At 41.0% G+C, this 21,073-nt stretch overlaps 1 protein-coding gene across 1 annotated transcript in view; it reads right to left on the reverse strand.

Annotated features, from left to right (window-relative positions):
* The window catches only part of LOC308074200 (CUB and sushi domain-containing protein 1-like), a gene marked incomplete at its 3' end in the record, with an annotated part of 656,606 nt that overhangs the window by 634,597 nt on the left and 936 nt on the right, over nt 1-21,073 (reverse strand). The window lies entirely within an intron of this gene.

Consider the following 21,073-nt stretch of genomic DNA (forward strand, 5'->3'; position numbering starts at 1 on the left):
GATGACAAATAACTGATATATATATCACGATGGGTTGTGAGCTTGTAGATCTTCTATTTCCAGTATTTTTTAAACGATTATGACGATTATGCTAAATAATTGTGATTATCTGAAATAATTGTGATTATGTAATAATTGTGACAGGCCTACTAAAGTGTGGCAAAAATAGCAGTGTATGAGCTCATGACTCGCTACTTGTCCTCTGGAAATTGTCAATTTACCCATTCGCTGCACGTGTCATGCCAATGTGCTTGCCCCAAAATAGGGCCCTTAGTCTTGTTTGAATTAAAAATGGCTAAAGACTATAGTCACACACAAATGATATAGGCTAAGTGAATACTCTAACAACAGTGTTGTCTCAAACCTTCAGGCAGTCAAGCAGAAGAGACAGAAAGAGGCAGACAGACAGACAGACAGACAGACAGACAGACAGACAGACAGACAGACAGACAGACAGACAGACAGACAGACAGACAGACAGACAGACAGACAGACAGACAGACAGACAGACAGACAGACAGACAGACAGACAGACAGACAGACAGACAGACAGACAGACACACAGACAGACAGACAGACAGACAGACAGACAGACAGACAGACAGACAGACAGACAGACAGAAAAAAGCTGTTATTTAGCCATTATTTGTCAGACAGAAATAAGTGATGGTCGTTGTTGGAAATTAATGGTCCTTTAACTCTTTGACTGCGGACGACGCGATAACGCGTCAAGTGCTACTTTGTCCAGTTGGCCGTCGACGCGCTGGACGCGCTGGACGTTGATTTCATTGTTTAATCTCTGATTGCGCTATGCTGCTTAATATTCAATGTTATTCTCGAGTTCCACTTACTTCACGGACATCTGCATCCGGTTTCATGACCTGGATTCCGTTTCCGGTTTTTGATTCTTTTCCCCAGTCATTTTCGTCCAAAATAGGTAAATAAACGGTCTTTCACACGGTATAACGGACAAACGGACAGTTTCTCTTCTATAATCTATGGTCTGGGTGACGATCAATCATCGCCGTTGTGTATCACATCGTAATTTTGGCGATCAAAACAATCTGGGACGACGTCACTTCCGTTTTCATGTTTTTCCCTGTCTAATCTATCAAGAATTGTGAGAGAGAGCCAACGACCTGATCAAGCAGTCATGTGCTGCTCTCTAGTGGCGGATTTGTGCTGGGTCTTTACATTATGTCCCCTTAAATTATTTTCATGAGAAAAATTCAAAATATAAAAATAAAAAAACACGAAAATTGCTGGCACTGGGGGAGTACTTTATGAAAATCTGGCAGTCAAAGAGTTAAAGGACACTCGCACATCAATTGCAAAAATCATACAGGGGTGTATTAAACTTGTGTCGGTGTGTGCACACGCGTGTCTGTAAGAAAGGAATAAAAAGCATCAGTATGAGAGTGTCTTCTCTGTTTGTTTGTACAGTATGAGAGACATATTTAAGAAGGTGTGTAACCCATACTTGTAAGACTGACATTGACTCATACAACATCTACTGTAACACTTTATCTTTTTTCTTATGAGACTCTCACAACACCAGTTAAGACTATAAATTATTCCTCCCTTTTCCTCATTACATTCTGCTTATCTCCTTCTCACCAACTTCCTTCCTTGTTCTCTGTCCTCCTCCCCATACTTCCTGTCCTCCATTCCCACACCTCACCAGCTTTTTAGTTTTGATCTATTATACCACTCTATAGAATTTAAGATTAAATAGTGCTTAAATGGCCATTAACTTTTATTTGATATCATTTGACGTATCACTTGGTGTTGACTTGATGAATGTATGTATAGCAAGATATTGACATATCTTCTGTGATAAAAAAAAAAAAAGATAAAATAACGATAAAAAACAGTTCTGTACACATCAGCACTGATTAGTGTGTCACTGACACACAATGTTAGGTTCTGAGTGAAACCCACTGTGGAATTTCAACAGCACTCCAATTTCCCTCTCTCTCTTTCTCTGTTTTTATTACTCACTCTCATTTGCTCTAATCCCGCCCGTCCCTGCCCCTCCCTCTGCAGACGCATAAAATAGCTTATAAAAGGCATTCGACCAATCAGCAACTTTTTCCAACCCTAAGACAAACAAACAACCATCCAGCCAGTCAGTCAATCAATCTCACAACTAGTCACTCACTCACTCAGTCAATCAATCTAAAGCTGGCTCCAGACCAATCCAAATCGGCCCGACTTTGGGCCGATTTGGCTTCGGGAAGCGTCGGCCAGTCGGTTAGGGGTCCGTCGGCCAGTCGGTTAGGGGTCCGTCGGGACCTTTTCGGCCGACCCAGAGCCGACCGAACATGTTCAGCTTTTTAGCCGACTGGCAGAGCAGTGGCAGTGACAACAAAGGGCTGTCGGTGTTGCCAGATTATGTGAGAGAAACAAGCGACCATGTCTATGAAAACCTACATTCACTGTTTCTCGTTGTTGCTCCCAGAGAGAGAGAGAGAGATTGATTGATTTGACCTAGTTTTGCGCAGTTTTGGTGCGCAACACAACCCTCGTTTAAGTGAATTGCTTTCACCTGCTGCTGCTGTGTGGAGCGCAGTGGTGGAAAAAGTACTCAAATGTTTTACTTAAGTAAAAGTATCAATACTGCAATGTAGAAGTACTCCGTTACAAGTAAAAGTCCCGAATTAAAAATGTACTTGAGTGAAAGTACAAAAGTATTGGTATCAAAATGTACTTAAAGTACCAAAAGTAAAAGTACTCAAATGTTTGAAAATAGCAGATCTACAAGCTCACAACGCGTCGCTTCGCGACGCGTTGTGAGCTTGTAGATCGGCTATTTTCAAATAGCCTAGGTATAAAATAGAGCTAAAGTGGTTACTGTATGTTTTATAATGTAATAATTTATATCTGCAAAGTAACTAATAACTAAAGTTTTCAAATAATTGTAGTGGAGTAAAAGTAGAATATTTTCCTCAGAGATGTATGGAGTAGAAGTAAAAGTACTGAAAATTAGAAATACTCCAGTAAAGTAAAAAATCCTCAAAAGTGTACTTAAGTACAGTACTTGAGTAAATGTACTTAGTTACTTTACACCACTGGCGGAGTGTGCGCTACAGGGCATATCTCCAAGCCAGGGTGACCTACCCAGGCTCATGAAATTCATATGCAGGCATAGTAGCCAATTAGAATGAAATCCGCAAAAACGGACTCATATACTGATACAGAACCATATATTGGCTATTATATTATGGCTGTCGGGTGGAAATCTTGTATGTTCCTTTTTTATTATTATTTAAAAACAATTTAAAATCGTGAAAATAGCCAATCTACAAGCTGTAATTATTAATAATTAAGAAATACTATATTTTAAAGAGTGAAAAATCAACTAAAGTCATTATTAGTGCAAGTTCATTCACATTTCATTTGAATGAAAATAACTTGTGGGTAAAATACATTCTGTGAATCTAATGTGATTAATGTGACCCCTACTTCAGTCAGTGAAGTCCAGGGCTGAATGTGACATATTGAGACCTATATAACTAAATATTGGTCATTTGCCAACACATTATTTTGTGAAATAAATGGGTTATATTTCACAGATAGTTATACTATTCTTATAATATATTAAAATACAATGATCCTTAACCTTCAAGTTAAATGCATTATTTCCGTGGACTTAAAAATCATTTTTGGACTTAAAAATCATTATTATTTTTTTGGATGGCCTTCCTGCCCTGGCAGGAAGACCGGGCAGGGCCTTTGTGCCCTCCAAAAAATTACAACACCAAAGGCCAAGTGGCCTTGCCCCTAAAATGACGAAATTCCAGGCTTGAATGCAATAGATGTACTCTGAGTCTGTTACAAGTAAAAGTCCAGAATTCAACATTTACTTGAGTAAAAGTACTAAAGTATTGGTATAAAAATGTACTTAAAGTACCAAAAGTAAAAGTACAAAAATGTTTGAAAATAGCAGATCTACAAGCTCAGAACGCGTGCATCGCAACACGTTGTGAGCTTGTAGATCTGCTATTTTCAAATAGCTTATAGGTATAAAATAGGGCTAAAGTGGTTAATGTATGTTTCATAATGATTTATATCTGCAAAGTAACTAGTAACTAAACATTTCAAATAATTGTTGTGGAGTACAAGTATAGACAATTGGAAATACTCCAGTAAAGTAAAAGTACCTCAAAATTGTACTTAAGTACAGTACTTGAGTAAATGTACTAGTTACTTACACCACTGCACGTCAGTGAAGAAAAAACGCTGGGAACATCCCTAAGTGGCTTTGCAGGGAAACAAGCCCAAAGTCGCTTATAATAAGCAGACCTGGCAACGCTGGCAGGCTAAAAGTCAAATTAGCACATGAATGGCCAGTCGGCTGACAGACTTAAATGCCAACTTTTGCCAACCGAATACCAGTCTGTTGCAGTCTGGAGTAGTCTGCAATAGTCTGGACGAGTCTGTTTGGTGCGGAGTTACCTTAACTGACAGTCATTCCATCAGTCCGCTAGCCAGCCAGTCAGTCAGCCTGCCTGCCTGCCAGCAGGTCAGTCTTTCCCCCCCCTCTTTCTATAACTCTCACTTTCAAATACATTACACTGACATTGGGGCAGCAATGGGCACCAGGGGAACATTTCAGCTGTTCTCCTATGATGTTGGTTTCAACAAGCTAAACATCTATTACCGCTTTCCCCTGTACATCATCTCCCTCTCTCTCTCTCTCTCTACTGCCTGTTTGTCTCGCTCTGTTTACCACTGGGACCATTGTCAGTGTGTCCCTACAACGCAGGCTCAACAAGCTGGCATTTATAACCGGTCGTTAAATATGGATGGAATTTGAGCAGTGCTAAAGGATTAGCCTGTGGCTAATATTTATTTATTTATTTGTTTTACACAATTATGCACTCACACACATTCAAAAACACGTGGTATCGTTTGCACGTTTACGCAAAGTGTGTTTAAGTGTGCATACTGTATATTTGTGAGTGCATAATTGTATAAAAGATGTATTTACTTTACACAATTATGCACTAAAAAATATAGGTAGGTTATGTACACTTAAACAAACATACTTTGCATAAACATGCTAATGATAACATAACACCAAAAACACAAACACTACAGCAGCTTACAAGTACACTTGAATTGATGCACATACCTGAACACACATTTTCACTGTCAAAACTACAGTATGAAACCAGTTGACACACCGGGCCATTAATATATGTGGAATAAAGGTAACACACGACAATATGATTACGATCAGAGTTAAAGAAAGAACCAGGGAGAGCGAAAACAAGAGAAAGAGTACGTGGACAAGAAGAGCCAGGAAAAAGAGAGAGAGACAGAGAGAGAGAGAGAGAGGGGGGGGGGAGATACAGAGAGACAGAGAGAGAGAGAGAATTCACAAACCTATTTCCACCCAGAGTAATTATTGCTGTGACTGTGTCTTTCTTTCTGTCTCACTCCTCTCCCTCTAAAATCACATTAATGGATGAAAGTAGCTTCGGCTACTGCTGACAGGTTGCTTTGAAATGGAAATGTAACTCATTGGCTCCATACAGTATGTAGAGCACAGACACGTGTGTGCAGTGCACACATATACACAGTGTAGGTTTGCTGAACCAGTGTGACACACACACACTATGCCCTTAAACCATGGAACTAAACCAAAGGGGGAACATTTTTAAATAACACTTAATGCAACATTAACAGACACTTTAGCTTCGGTAATGTTAGCCCGTTAGCTAACCATTAGCCAGCAGTTTATAAAAAAAATTCATGCTAACAGACTGAAACCATAACAAAATTGTCAAGTTAAATTACAATAAACATTAACAATTGTTGACCTGCTAGTCATGTAAAGGTAACGGTAAGGAGCGTTAATACAAAAACATAAAAAACGTACAGCAACTAAGAAATATTGACTATTGGCAATTATAATGGATGTATAATATGCTACAGCAATGCTACAGAAATGAGAATAGGCTACTACTACTGGCCTCCAGAGAGAGAGAGAGAGAGAGAGAGAGAGAGAGAGAGAGAGAGAGAGAGAGAGAGAATGAGAGACAGATACATCCGTGTCATAAATCAATGTGCAGGTGTGGCAAGATGTGCGGAAGCTCTTAACATGAACAGCACTGGACACGGACCAGTCACTTTATGGTGAGTTTTGAGTTCTGTTGCCATGAGTGAGAGAGATCTCAATGACAAGTGATAGCTATCACAACAAAGTCAACATCACTGCTCAAGCACACCTCAAGCAAGCACGTCCGGTCACCAACACTTTTATCAAGCTGTTTACATTGATGGACCGATCAAACCACTGCCGTGTTGATCGCATTAAAAGCTAAATAGCCTGCAGCATACTGTAAGTGGAGAACTACAGGTGCACACTGTATGCCAGAAGTTTCACGTCTGTAGCATACTAAAAGAGAATACTGGTGCCCATTGCAACAAGAAGTTCAAGCAATGAATCAAGTAACAAAAGCTCATTTACAAGCTTGTTTTATAATTTATAAATAAATAAACATTCCCCTGTGTCCCACATTGTCCCAAAAAAGCAGTTCAGCTGTCCTGCAAGTGAAATGTTTTGAGTTAGTCATCCTAGGTAGCCTCCCCTTAAATACATGGAGAGAGTTAAGCCAAAGCACAACTGACAATGTTGCAACATTTTAAGCCTAATGTTTCCCAGATTGTGAGGGCTTATTTTGTGTTATTGCTTTGTGCATAATATATTCTTGATGTTTTTCTGTTGGTACACAGCCGTGACAAACAGCACATCTTGACATTTGTATTCTGACAATCTGCCTGAGGAAAGTCGTGTGTGTGTGACCGAAACGTTGCTTAAATAAATACGTGTAGCGTGCACGCTGGCAGCGTACGGTCAATTTTTATTGTTGATGTTATTCTGACAATCTAACAATAATAGGGAACACAAAATCACTGCATGCCATGGTGTGTGTCAACCTAAACCTGAGTTGAACTTTCTCTGGTTTTCTTCCCAAAAACAAAGACACACAAATAGTCCACGGACCAGCCACTTTATGTCTCAGGCAAATAGTCTGGAATGTACACTAGCTACACCAACTGCAACATTCTCTCCATAGCCTCCGAAAAAAGGAGCACGATTAATTAACAGTTAGTCATCTGAAGCTGATGAAAGAGAGATAGATACTCTAGGATAGGTCTGGTTGATATATTTTAATATAAATGTGGTTGTCAAGGATATTTGTAGCCATGCCAACTGAAGATCTTTCATTATGAACTCCTCCTAATTTTGTTTATATTTAATGAAATCTGGCTGAGTATTTCTGAGTCAGAACATACACTCTATTCCCAGCACTCCAAGGCAACCGCCCCCACCTACAGTAGGCACTCTGAAACCAACCACTATGCCCTGGTACAAGCAGCACATGCCCACTACAGTCAGCTAAACTTTCCAATGGGCAAGTAATGCAGAGATAGTCACTCCTAGTATCTTACAGTTAATGCTAGTGTAGCTTTATTGTCACATCACAAGTAAAAAAGTGGGTGAAATTCGTTTTCGTGCATAGTTCCCATCGTTATTTATCATAGAAAAAAAGAAAGGGAAGAAGAAGAGTGGGGGGGAGATCAAAAAGGAGAGAAAAATTTTTTATCTACATGGTACCTGAGATAAGATAAGATATAAAGGTAGGTGTGTGAGCATAGCAGCAGATGTATACTGTGCATGATATACTTATGGACGTTAGTTAAAGTGCTAGAAAAACACGCATTAAAAAAGACAAAAGTCAGGGCGTTGTACATGGGATTAAGGTGCAAAATGTCAGTGCGTGTCGACCGCATAATCCATGTAAGTTTACCATACAGTAGATCATGGGTTCCCAAACTTTTCAACCCGTGACCCCAAAATAAGGCGGCCATTGACTCGCGACCCCACCTAAACCTGGAGGTAATTTCTGCACATAAACGTGCACGTCGGTGCGCATTTGAAATGTATTAAAATGGTAAAATGTATAGGTTGTATTTCATCCATTCTGTTGAATTTAAAAGTAAAAAAAAAAAGAATAATAAATGTATGACCCAAAATAATTTCGCGACCCCACCGTCAGTCTCCCGCGACCCCAAGTGGGGTCGCGACCCCAACTTTGGGAACCCCTGCAGTAGATACATGCAGGGTTGTGTTAGACGTTGGCACAAAATGCAGTAAGATTCATGGCTAAGATAAATTAGCCTAAATTAATTCAAGATTAACATTTAAGTGCTGGGTTCACTTTCAAACAGTGTCCATGTAGTTAGCTTTTGAGTCCTTAAACAGTTTAAAAACCACAAAAAGTGCAAGACAATATAACAAAACCTTTTCTTTTTGAAGGAGAATGAAGGTGTGTTTTATTAAGGTTTAAGGTTCCACACAGGTTGAATTGAATCAGGCTATTGTATTAAGTAAATACTATAGTTCTTGGAGGACACTCCTAATAACATGGTTTGGATGTAGGTGTAAGTCCCTTCATTATTAATTTGTATATAAGAATACCCCCGTCAAAACAATAGGATGGTTGTTTAAAAACAGGAGTCTGAGAGTTAAGCCAGACACTGAGACACAGCAATGACTTACATTCCCAAATGAAAAGACAAAAAAACAACTAGGCCAACTGTGACTAGAGATGGACCGACAGCATTTTTTCCTTCCCGATACCGATTCCGATACCCACAACTTGTGTATCGGTCGATACCGAGTACCGATCCGATTCCAGTGTGTGTAATTTAAAAACAATCTAGGACTGTGGTTCTCAAAGTAGGGTCCAGGGACCATCAGTGTTCCTTGAGGGGGTTCCAAATGGACCGGTACTCGGTATCGACAAATCGAGGATGCCGGGTGGTTTGGGCACATGCCACATGGGCTTTGATGGTGCCTGGCAGCGGCCCCCGGTTCGATTTCTGGGCCGGGGCGTACCATTTGCTGCATATTGCTCCCTGCTCTCTCACATGTTTCTCTCACATGAGCAAGCTGGATTCACTCCCGGGGATCACCGCGACCCGCGAGTGAATCCAGCTGGTGTTACTTGCCAAAAACAGCCGATCCACAAACATCACAACATGTTGCGAGCCTGTAGATCGTCTATATTCGGTGGGCGACACCATCGGATTAATAAATGAGCATAATGATTAGCCTACCTGACATTGTTGTTGTCCTCTCCACTCATAGCAGGAGCTCATTAAAAGTTATTTCCATAAGACTAGTTCCAACAAAGTTGACTGTAGAAAGAAACTCTTCTTGAGTTCCTCTCTACTCTTCTAGCTTGAAGCAGTGTTTAATTGCCGTAAAGTAAAGTTTAAAGTGATGTTTTTATTTGCGATGCATTGTTTTTGCCTTGAGCATAATAACGAAAGTAAAGTCAGCGTCAAGGTAATGGTTTTCCTTGAAAATAATGAAAGGCAGAAAATACTGGAATGTGTCTGAATATAATTTTTTATTGCTAATAAAGTTTGTTGTTTTTCCTTTTTAGATTTTTTACTGTACCGAAACCGAAACAAAACCGTGACCCAAAAACCAAGGTTTGAACCGAACCGTGGGCTAACTGAACCGTTGCACCCATAATACATATTTCACCATTGTCTATTCCTATTCCTATATGCAATGCAAGCAGGGTACTCTCTTTGCTAATGCCTTTAGGTTGACTAGCTGGCTTCCTTTCGATATCTGAGGCATAAATTTAGATTGGATGGTATTATGATGTCATTACTTAATGCCAGACATTACTAGCCAAGCAGCAGAATCAAGATGGAAAAGTCATTTCTGATTAATTATGTCTGCCGGGTAACACATTTCCATTGGCACTCCCTCGCTCTCTCTTTCTGGGTCCCTCACCCACTGTCTCTATTCCAATCTCATACACATTCTTGCTCCCACAGGCATGCAGACTCTCTCCTCTGTCTGTCTAATCTACACATCTTCTGTCATTCAGAAGACTAGGGATCAGTGGCGCGGGAAGGGGGGGGCTATGGGGGCTGCAGCCCCCCTGGTGATGGGAGCAGCCCCCCTGGTGATGGGAAGAAAAAAAAAAAAGAAAAAAATTTTTTTTATTTTATTTTATTTTTTATAATATATATATATTTTATGGATCATAGCAGTCTGTTACGGTCATGGATGAACTTCAACCTGGTGTTTGCACTGTCTTTCTGCCTTTTTGTGTGGGGAAAAACACAGAAAACCCCCAAAAAATTACAAAAAAAATCGCGCGCGGGCGCGAGGAGTCCCCCCCGACGCACAGCCCCCCTAGGTATTAAGGACTTCCCGCGCGCCTGCTAGGGATTCACTTGCTTTAGAGCCAGCAAGCTCAACTAAAACAATATTCTTCTCAACATTACACACACCTTATGTCTATAATTGATAGTATTTTGTTTTCATAATTTATATATTTTTTCTCTATTCTTAGGTAGACTGTAGCTTGTACGGAAAATATTTTTACAGCATAAACTTGTGGTGACAAATAAGTTGAAGTTGAACATAGAGCAATATATTTGATGATCATAGGGCCTGAAATTAATGAGGTTTTATTGAGACAACAATACCGAACAATATATAGGCACTGTTGGTCTATTACCCTGATTTCTAAAGCATTTTGTCAGAAGCTGACCCAAAACACTAAACAAAAATGTCTAGATAGCACATGGTTCTTTGGCTAATCATAGAGGAACCTATTTTGGTGCTATAGCACCTATCTTAAAGTTCAGATATAGCACCTTTGTTAAATGGTGCTATAACCATAGGAGGTGCTTAATCTAAGCTGAAGAACCATAGAGAAGCTCTAAACAATCATACAGGGACTTAACGGGGTCTTTGTATGACAGCTGTGCTATATATGTCACAGGGAAATTGGCAGTCCAGGGAAATTGACAGGGGAGCGCTAGTTTTATAGGCGCGGGGCGGTGCTGCGAGGCGGGGCTTTGATGCGAGGACGACGACCACAACAACAATATAACAACCAGGAAGCTACGCTAGGGGAACGCTGAAAATAAAATGGATAATATGAGAGAAATACTCAAGTAAAGTACGAATACCTCAAAATTGTACTTGAGTAAATCTACTTTGTTACTTTACACAACTAGTACAAAGCTCAGTGGCGCACTTCGATAATCATTGGACTCCCCACCCACTACCACTGGGAGCCGGGGTTTGACTCCCGCTCGGGACATTACTTTTTCAAACAACCGCGGACTACTTTTTTTTCGCTGATAAAGTATAGTTTTGGACCATGACGGAGGCGCGCCGACTTAGCAGACCTTGAGGCCGAGGAGTCGCGCCCGAGCGCCTCCAGGCGCGAGTGCCCGCGACGACCGGCCGATGGTCTGCTAGTCGACTTAAGCGCCGTCCGAGTTATGTACCGATAGGCACAGAATCGTAAATGATGTTGTGGGGACTGCGTTTGCCCCAAGTGCCACTCACTGCACTAACATAGCCCGCCAGGCCCGCCCCCTTGTGCTTCAACTGCATGGAATGAGGCTGTGTGTGTGTGTGTGTGTGTGTGTGTGTGTGTGTGTGTGTGTGTGTGTGTGTGTGTGTGTGTGTGTGCGTGCGCGCGCGCGCGCGCATGCCTGTGTGCGTGCTCGTTTGTGCATGCGTGCTCGTTTGTCCGTGCGTGTGTGGTGTGGGGCTCATGTCTGGCTTGCATTGCCCTCTAGCGTTGATTCTACAGAATTGCCTGAGGGGCGGTGAAAACAAGCGTACCCCTTTCAATTTCCCTGGAATGCCAATTTCTCTGTAACATATATACACCTCAACCATCCCAAAAGAGCCACTGAAGAATCACACGTTTGTGTGTGTCATTTTCTAATAAAGGTCAAAATAGACCAAGCCGAAAACAGCAGTGCACTGTAGCAATGGTCGGCATGGTCGATCCCTTCAAAGTAATTCCAATTCTCAGTGTTCTCAGTGCATCAATGGGCTGCTTGACTCATCTGCACAAAAAAACGGATTAGTCCCTCATGTGGGAAGATATGTCCCTTCTCCTACTAAACTGCATGCTGGTTGGCTCATATTTGAACGACAGGTCAAATAAAGGCGACGACCAAGCAGCAATTAATCATGGCTCCCAACTCGGGAGACAACACAGCCAAAAATACACACACCAAGCAGAATAACCCCCTATGATTGGAAACCCCGCTCTTTTCAGTTGACCGTCAGCTTGGTGTATTTCCAAGCTCAACACTTTGGGCTCCCCTCACCCGGGCTGCTCCCAGATCTGTTGAAACATCACAGCTCCTCCCTCCCAGCTCACCCCATAATTACGATCTACAAGCTCACAACGAGTTGCGACGCCAACACGTTGTGAGCTTGTAGAGGGAAAATAGCATGAAAAAAGTATAGAGCCCTTATAGGGCAGTCAACTAAGTACATAGGGTTTAATTGGTTAGTCTGTTGGGTAACGTGAAGGTGAAGATCTTGCTTGTCTTGTGACAAAGCAGCATAATTCCCCTTGTTTATCTGTTGCACAATAGAGCTTTAAATAGTTAAATGTATAGTATTGAGCTGTGCTTGTGATAGAGAGGGAACCAAAACCATGTTGCTGTTGGTTGGGTTTGTATACAATCAAAATGCTTTCGTTTCAGTTCAAACTCCCGACCCCTATGTATATATGTAAAGTTCAGAACCAGCGAGAATGAAAAAGATACACTTCATTACCTCCTGCATTTATTACATTGCTCTCTGGGGCTCTCAACTCTCTCTCTCTCTCTCTCTCTCTCTCTCTCTCTGTCTCTCTCTCTCAAACACATACTGTACACACACACACGCGCGCACACACACACACACACACACACACACACACACACACACACACACACACACACACACACACACACACACACACACACACACACACACACACACACACACACACACACACACACACACACACACACACACACACACACACACACACACACACATACACACTCCTGAGAGTCTAAAAGTGGATCTGTAACACTCAGTTTTACTGTGTAAATCTGCGTTCTCTACTGAACTTTGTGCTCTGCAGTGGTTCATTGTAATATATATTGTATGTATATTCTCTGGTCTCAAAAGACAGCTAGGACTGTTCAAGTACCTGGAAATCATTCAGGTCTCAACACAATCTGTCTCTTTCCCTTGCGGTCACTCCCTCCTCTCACAAACTCCCTTCTTTATCTAACATTGACTGAACTGTTTTTTTTTTGTCTTTCGTACCACTGAAGGGCTGCAATTATTGTGTGACCATCTACCTTTTTAAAGGATTGCTCCATGGCACTTTAAATATATCTCCAGCTAACTCCAAAATGTTCATTTTTCAGGAAATGAAAAAAGAGGTTTTGTTCATCATTGATAAGAACAGCTGAATGGACCTCCAAGCTCACAATGAGGTTGGAGGTCAAAAGGGGGTAATACGCAAAACTACGTAACCACGCCCCCTTTTAGTCCCCCATTGAAACCCATGTTTTTAAAAAAAGTGCCCAAAACGCTCCGAAACTTCACCTACCCCCAAATACATTGGGCTCCGTTTTTGGCTCAGACCACCGGAAGTGGGTGAAACAAGCATTTCAAACCATTTGAGTAATTGTTCAGAATTTTCTTTTAGATTTTTTTATTTTTTCTTTTTAGATGCTAATTTTCTTTTTCTTACATATTTTTTTTTTTTTTTTTTTTTTTTTTTTTTTTAAGGCTTCGGTAATTTTTGTATTCATTGTTTAATTCATTTTTTCACTGAGCTAGGGAATGAGCTAGGTCTTGACTTTGTACGATCTTGGCTAAGTGGTTAAAACAATACATTCATTTATTTCACCCTACCTCTCAAACACAAGATTGCACAGACTTAGCAAGCTGCAGGCACACTTAAAATTTCTAAGAAATGTTGTTTATAGTTTCTATGTTGTATTTTAGATGTAGTCTTTTTATGATGCTTTTTAGATGGTTTGTTGTTTTACGTTGCACTGCAAATGGCTGAGGGGGAATGGTATTTTATATGCTTCGTGTATGTAAGTACATACTGTAGGGAGATTGATAAATGAAGTGATTCTGATTCTGACCTACCTACCTTCAGTTCCTACCAACCTGCCTCCCTACAGTACCTACCTATCTGGGCCTAATGCGTGTCTCGTTCAAATACAGTAGCATCAGGTGAAAAAGTACTCCCCTGAAATTACATCAAAAACATCTCAGATACTCACACAGATTGACAAAATACACGAAGGAGTCTCATCACATTGAAACGAGGTCACAGTCATACAAAGAACTATGGGTATCAAAGACAAAGGTGTGTAACACACACACACACACACACACACACACACACACACACACACACACACACACACACACACACACACACACACACACACACACACACACACACACACACACACACACACACACACACACACACACACACACACACACACACACAGGATCAAGGGTACCCCACTTCTATGTATTGAATATCAGATGAAAGAGATTTACTAGGCCAAGTTCAGGTGTGTCAGGCAAGTTATCAGACAGAAAACAAGGCTTTTCCTGGTCTAAACTTTGTTGCCATTGCCCCACCCATCTGGCACTCCTAGTAGGCCAAAACAATCTTATTTAAAGTATTACAAAACATTGCTTGACCTAGGTTTGATACCACATTATACATGTTTTGTTTTGTTGTCTGCTGTTCCTAATTTCATTCATGTTTAAGCTTATGGTTTGCTTCTCAGCATGTTTTCGTTTTTTCTAGTGAATTCCCACATTTTATTGTAAATTAATTTGCAATGAGTAAACTAATTAACCAAACACATACGCGTGCACGACACATAGAAACATGCACACGCAGACATAGCCAACACATTCATTTTGCGGGGGGAAACTTGGACTGTTAATTAGCCCTTCCTCTCCTCCACAGGGACAGAGCCTGCTATAGCGTGTGTGTGTGTGTGTGTGTGTGTGTGTGCATGCGTGCGTGCGTGCGTGCGTGCGTGCGTGCGTGCGTGCGTGCGTGCGCGTGTGTGTGTGTGCATGGGTGCGTGCTAGCGTGCCTGCGTGTGTGCGCATGTGTGCATGCTTGCGTGAGAGAGAGAAAGAGAACAGAGACAGAGGCAGATATTGAAAGTATAGGAGTGCACAATGCATCACTATGTGGTGCATTATGAGCTAGTAGATTTTTGTGTGACATCGCCTGCAGACGATATGTATTCTCATATCACGATATCGATAATTATCGTGATATAGCATAAGGTTGTCTTTTCCTGGTTTTAAATGCTGCATTGCACTTTACTGCACAGTAAAGTGATGTAATTATCAGAACTTACAGAATCTTCTAGCTGTTCTATTATTTGTCTTTACCCACTCAGCTATTATATAAGCATTACTTGTATAATAGCTATTATATCACCAATACACATCCCAACAATACCTTCACAGTATAAAGGTATGGGGGCAGAAATATGATATGGCAAAGCCTATGGGCTTTGTGTGTATGCGTCTGCATGCGTGCACGTGTGCACGTGTGCATATGTGTGCATATGTGTGTGTGCGTGCGTGCGTGCGTGCATGCGTGCGTGCGTGCGTGCGCGTCTGTCTGTGCCCAAGCGGCCACAGAGAAAAAAAGAAAAAGAAAAGTATGACCATCTTGCCAAAGAAGGATAATAGAATTGTTGTCAGACAGTGGAATATGTGTGTGTGTGTGTGTGTGTGTGTGTGTGTGTGTGTGTGTGTGTGTGTGTGTGTGTGTGTGTGTGTGTGTGTGTGTGTGTGTGTGTGTGTGTGTGTGTGTGTGTGTGTGTGTGTGTGTGAGAGTGTGTGTGTGTGTGTGTGTGTGTGTGTGTGTGTGTGTGTGTGGCTGAATGCACGCACGTGCACATGTGCATGAATAATTGGTGTCTCATAGTCTCAGTGGGAGTTTAAAATGAAGTTCTCAACCATGTTACTCTCCACCTTCTGTCATTTTCTGTGCGTGCGTGCCTGTGCATGTATATATGTTTTTTATGTATAGCACTGCCAGTACCTCAAACAACCACCATTGTTTGAAGTACATCCAAACTGAGAAAAGAGAGTGCGAGTGGAGTGGAATACAGGCATTGCTTAGTTTCCGTGCGTTCTTTAGGGACAGAAGCTGAACTATATACACCGGTGGTTCTCCCCAGGGGTCCTTGAGAGGGTTCAAGGGGGTCCCCAGCAAAATGTGTTAATACATTTTAAACCCTTAATCCATATATTCTATACGTTGGCTATTCAAAAATAGCAGATATACAAGCTCACAGCGCGTCACTTCGTGCCGCGCTGCAAGCTTGTACATCTGCTATTTTTGAACATTGTTGAAAAAGATTGAAAGTGTTTGAAATATTTTGAATAATGTTTTATTTTTTAACACAAATCTTCTCTTCCTGGCACAACACATTTTCAGATGGGGGTCCGGGGCCAAATACATATACATTTGGGGGTCCTTGACTTGAAAAAGTTTGAGAACCACTGATATCCAACACACCATTATGTGCAACAGCCATGCTTTAAGGGAATCATTTGCATGGCTTGAATATTTCTCAGATTCATTGAGAGTGGTTGTTTTGCTCTTACGTCATGCTCTGGGTGGGAAACCCCAACCCTGATGGGATTTCAGCCATGTAACATTGCATGGCTGAAAATATAAAAGCAGAACTACATTATATACTGTATGAATATGACACCATGGAAGTATGCATGAGGTTTCATAAACAATTGAGAATCTGAAAACACTAGCTTCATTAGCAATCTGTTTGTAATTCTTACAAGGACACTTTTTGTTCCAAATTAACCCATTAAGACCGGGAACACACCTGTTTAATTTTAGATTGCTTTGGATATTCAAAAAATAGTAGATATACAAGCTCATAGCGCGCTACGAGCCTGTAGATCTGCTATTTTTTTTTAAAACGTGAAAATGTTTGCAAATCTTTGAATATATATATTTTTAAGCGAATATTTGTTACTCAAATCTTTGCTTCTGGGGATTTGACAAAATGTCTTCTAAATCAGTTTTTTGAAAAAACGTATGTTGCTATAATCAGTGTTTCTCAAACTTTTACAGTATATATATATATATATATATATATATATATATATATATATATATATATATATATATATATATATAAATATATTCAAAGATTTGCACACATTTTCACGATAAAAAAAAAAATTGCTTATCTACAAGCTCGTAGCGAGTGCCGCGCTATGAGCTTGTATATCTGTTATTTTTCAATAGCCAAAGAAATCTAAAATGACACAGATGCTTTCCCGGTCTTAATGGATTACTGTATGACACCATGGAAGTACGCATCAGGTTCATAAACAATTAAAAATCTGAAAACACTAGCTTCATTAGCAATCTGTAATTCTTATAAGGAAACTTTTTGTTCCAAATTAATGTAATCTGGGTGTTGTCTATTCTCTTCCTTGTGGCTGCTGTTTAAAAAATGTATGTGACATTTCCAGAAAATCCATAATTAGGTGTGTCTTGGAATGTTAAGTGTGGCAATACCGTATGAAGGTCGACAACCATTGCTGTTATTTTGTAAACACCTGCTTACAATCTATCTATCTATAGAAAAGGTATTTAGACCCTTGACCAATTGTCACATTTTATTGAATAACAAAGTATAGGCTACTGTATCTTGAAAAGAAATTCTGTGTAAAGAATGTATGTAAAACGTATGTATGTAAAAAAAATGATGTATGTAAAATGTATGCAAAAGTATTCAATCGCTGTGCTCTGGAAGCTCCAAATTGACACAGATTAAATAAATAGCTCTAATGAGGATATAATTGCCTTAACATTGGTCTCATGTGAACCAATAAAACAACAAATTACACAGAGGACATAACAGAGGACTAAAAACACAATTCTACAGAAGTAAGAGATAAAGTAATACAAAACATAAACCAGGAGATGGGGCATAAAATGATATAATTGTTTGGACAATCCAGTGAGCACTGTTCGATCAATAATCAGGAAGTGGAAGCTGCATCATACAAAAGTGTCTGAGCAAGGAGAAGAGTCAGGGAAGCCCTGGAGAGGCCAACAACCTATTTGAAGGAGCTACAGAGTTCAGTGGGCTCAGAGAGTAGGGATGGGACGATAATCTTTATTATCGTTTATCGTGATACAAAATGCTCACAATTAACGTATCGCAGAGATTTAAATTTATCGTGAAATTGTCCTCCGTCATACACTGGGATCAATTCACCTCTGCCAAGCTGCATATCCGGTACCATTTCCTAAACCCTCTAGAATTGGTAAAACGCACCTGTAAAGAACGTACTTGATAAAGTCTTTTTTTCACTCTCTATATCTCTTTCCCAAAAATAGCCGATCTACAAGCTCACAACGCGTTGTGAGCTTGTAGATCTGCTATTTTTGGCAAATGTTCCACCCCAGACTATGGATGCTGGGGTTCAAGTGGTTGACAAAAGTGGAATTTTAAGAGTTTTGATTATCGCGATAATATCGTAAATCGCAATTATTTTGGTCACAATAATCGTGACATGAATTTTTTACATCATCCCCTATCCCAGAGTGGATTAAAAGTGCACCAGCAAGAAAGTAAGCTTTTCCGAGCCATGTAGCCCATAGGGCAGGCGCCTATCTCCTGTCTCTGTAGCGTGAGGCAGCTTGATGTGCAAGTGCACCCCCTGGACATGACGCTAGTACTGTATGTCGCAGGCACTTACCCCCAATCTAACCCTTGATGTTGAGTGCCAAGCAGGGAGGCATTGGGTCCCATTTTCATAGTCTTTGGTAAAGGTGCACCAGTGAACTATATCAATCAGCAGGAGCTCTACACATAAGTGGTGGCCAGAGAGAAGCCATTACTCAAAAAGAACAACCTGAAAGTGTGTCTGGGGTTTGCGACAAAACATGAGAGTACCACAGCAGAGATGCTTTTTTTTTTGTGGTTTTGTGGTCAGATGAGATAAAGATAGAGATTTTGGCCACATTTTGAAAGCACTGTGTGGTGCAAACCTAGCACTACCACTGGCGAAAGAAACACCATGGCTGATGGTGGTACACCGTTGTATGACAAAAGTATAAATCGGGCCATGCCTACAGTTCTGTGATGGAAGCTACAGTACTTGCTGCAAACACACACACACACACGCACGCACACACGCACCCACCCACGCACACGCAGACGCACGCGCAGACGCACGCACGCACACACGCACACACACACACACACACACACACACACACACACACACACACACACACACACACACACACACACACACACACACACACACACACACACACAAATCATTTTTAAGCTTACACTGCTATAAATGGCAGAGTGGAAGAGATGAATTACAGGTGATGAAAAACTGTTTCAAACCATTATCACAAAAGCACATCATTATATTCAACTCAACATAATCTTCACGCACACACGTAAGCTCCATTACCGATTGTAAAAAAAATAAGAAGAAAAAGACACATCTGCTTTATAAGTAGTTGCACAATGTTTGTGTACAATAACCCACTCTATGGTTTCTCTCCATATATAAAAAGGGACACAGACAGGTACAACAGGTACTCTGACAAACGGGTATCTTGGGTACAATGGGTATTGCATAGCCGGAGGGGCATGCATTCTGTCATGTTACAGTAAATGTTTAGGGCTACTGACAGCGCTGCAAAACACGTTGCCTCGGGAGTGAGAACGGGTTGTCATGGCGCACCAGTGTGCCTCGGCACGTTGTTCGGGAACCGCTGCTGTACTGTATATATATGCTGCCTCAAAGGTGGGGGGGGGGGGGAGAGCAGGCTCTCTCCTCCTCTCTGATCCACATACTCATAATGTAGGCTACACCGTCACCGTCTTTGTGTTTTGAACAGAACGAGAAGACATTTTTATGTTCTCGTTAACCCATTAAGACCAGGAAAGCATCTGTCATTTTAGATTTGAACCGCTTCAACCATTATTTTATACTTTGGGCTATTCAAAAACAGCAGATATACAAGCTCATAGTGCCGCACCGAGTGCTGCGCTACGAGCTTGTAGATCTGCTATTTTTGAAAATGTGTGCAAATCTTTGAATATATACATTTTTAAAGCAAACATCCGTGGCCAAATACATCATTTTGGGGTCCTGGACATGGAAAAGTTTGAGAACCACTGATATAGCATTAGCAACATACGTTTTTCAGAAACCTGTTAGGATTTAGAAGACATTTGTAGATGCGTTCCCGGATTGAATAGGTTAAATGCAGAAAACAAGCAGAAAGATGTGAGTGAGAGAGAGTGACAGACGGACGGACAGACGGACAGACAGACAGACAGACAGACAGACAGACAGACAGACAGACAGACAGACAGACAGACAGACAGACAGACAGACAGACAGACAGACAGACAGACAGACAGACAGACAGACAGACAGACAGACAGACAGACAGACAGACAGACAGACAGACAGACAGACAGACAGACAGACAGACAGACAGACAGACAGACAGACAGACAGACAGAGACAAGGGGAGAGAGACATAGAAAGAAGAGGACAGAGTATAGAGGAAAAGTGCACACAGAGAAGCTATTGATGGAACAGAGTGTGCAGTAAAGCTCAAACCAAATGCAGATTTTAACACTTTCCTCACTCTATAGGCCACAGACCAGTGTCTGACTAGCTAACTAGGTCAGTGTTTCCCTTTTTTGGTCTACCAGTGGTCCACACAGGTTGAGAATCACTGATCTAGGTAAATATGTATATACAGTAGAACTATCTATCTATAGTATCGTTTACACTGTACTGAATACAGCAATGCTGGCCACTATGGAAGAAAAACAACCACCACAAACTGCATGACACACAGCATTAGATTGGCTGTGATATTGACAGACAGACAGACAGACAGACAGACAGACAGACAGACAGACAGACAGACAGACAGACAGACAGACAGACAGACAGACAGATAGACAGACAGACACACACAGTACTGTCTATAGACAGAGGCAGGTATAGACAGGTTGGTAGACCGATTCTGCCAGTTTACAGTATAAGACTAGTATAGTATATAAGACAGTATAAGTCTATAGCAATACTTATCCCCCACCCCTCCCACCC

The sequence above is a fragment of the Gymnoscopelus braueri genome, assembly GCF_963280865.1.
Source record: "Gymnoscopelus braueri genome assembly, chromosome: 1".
NCBI classification, from domain to species: Eukaryota; Metazoa; Chordata; class Actinopteri; order Myctophiformes; family Myctophidae; genus Gymnoscopelus; species Gymnoscopelus braueri.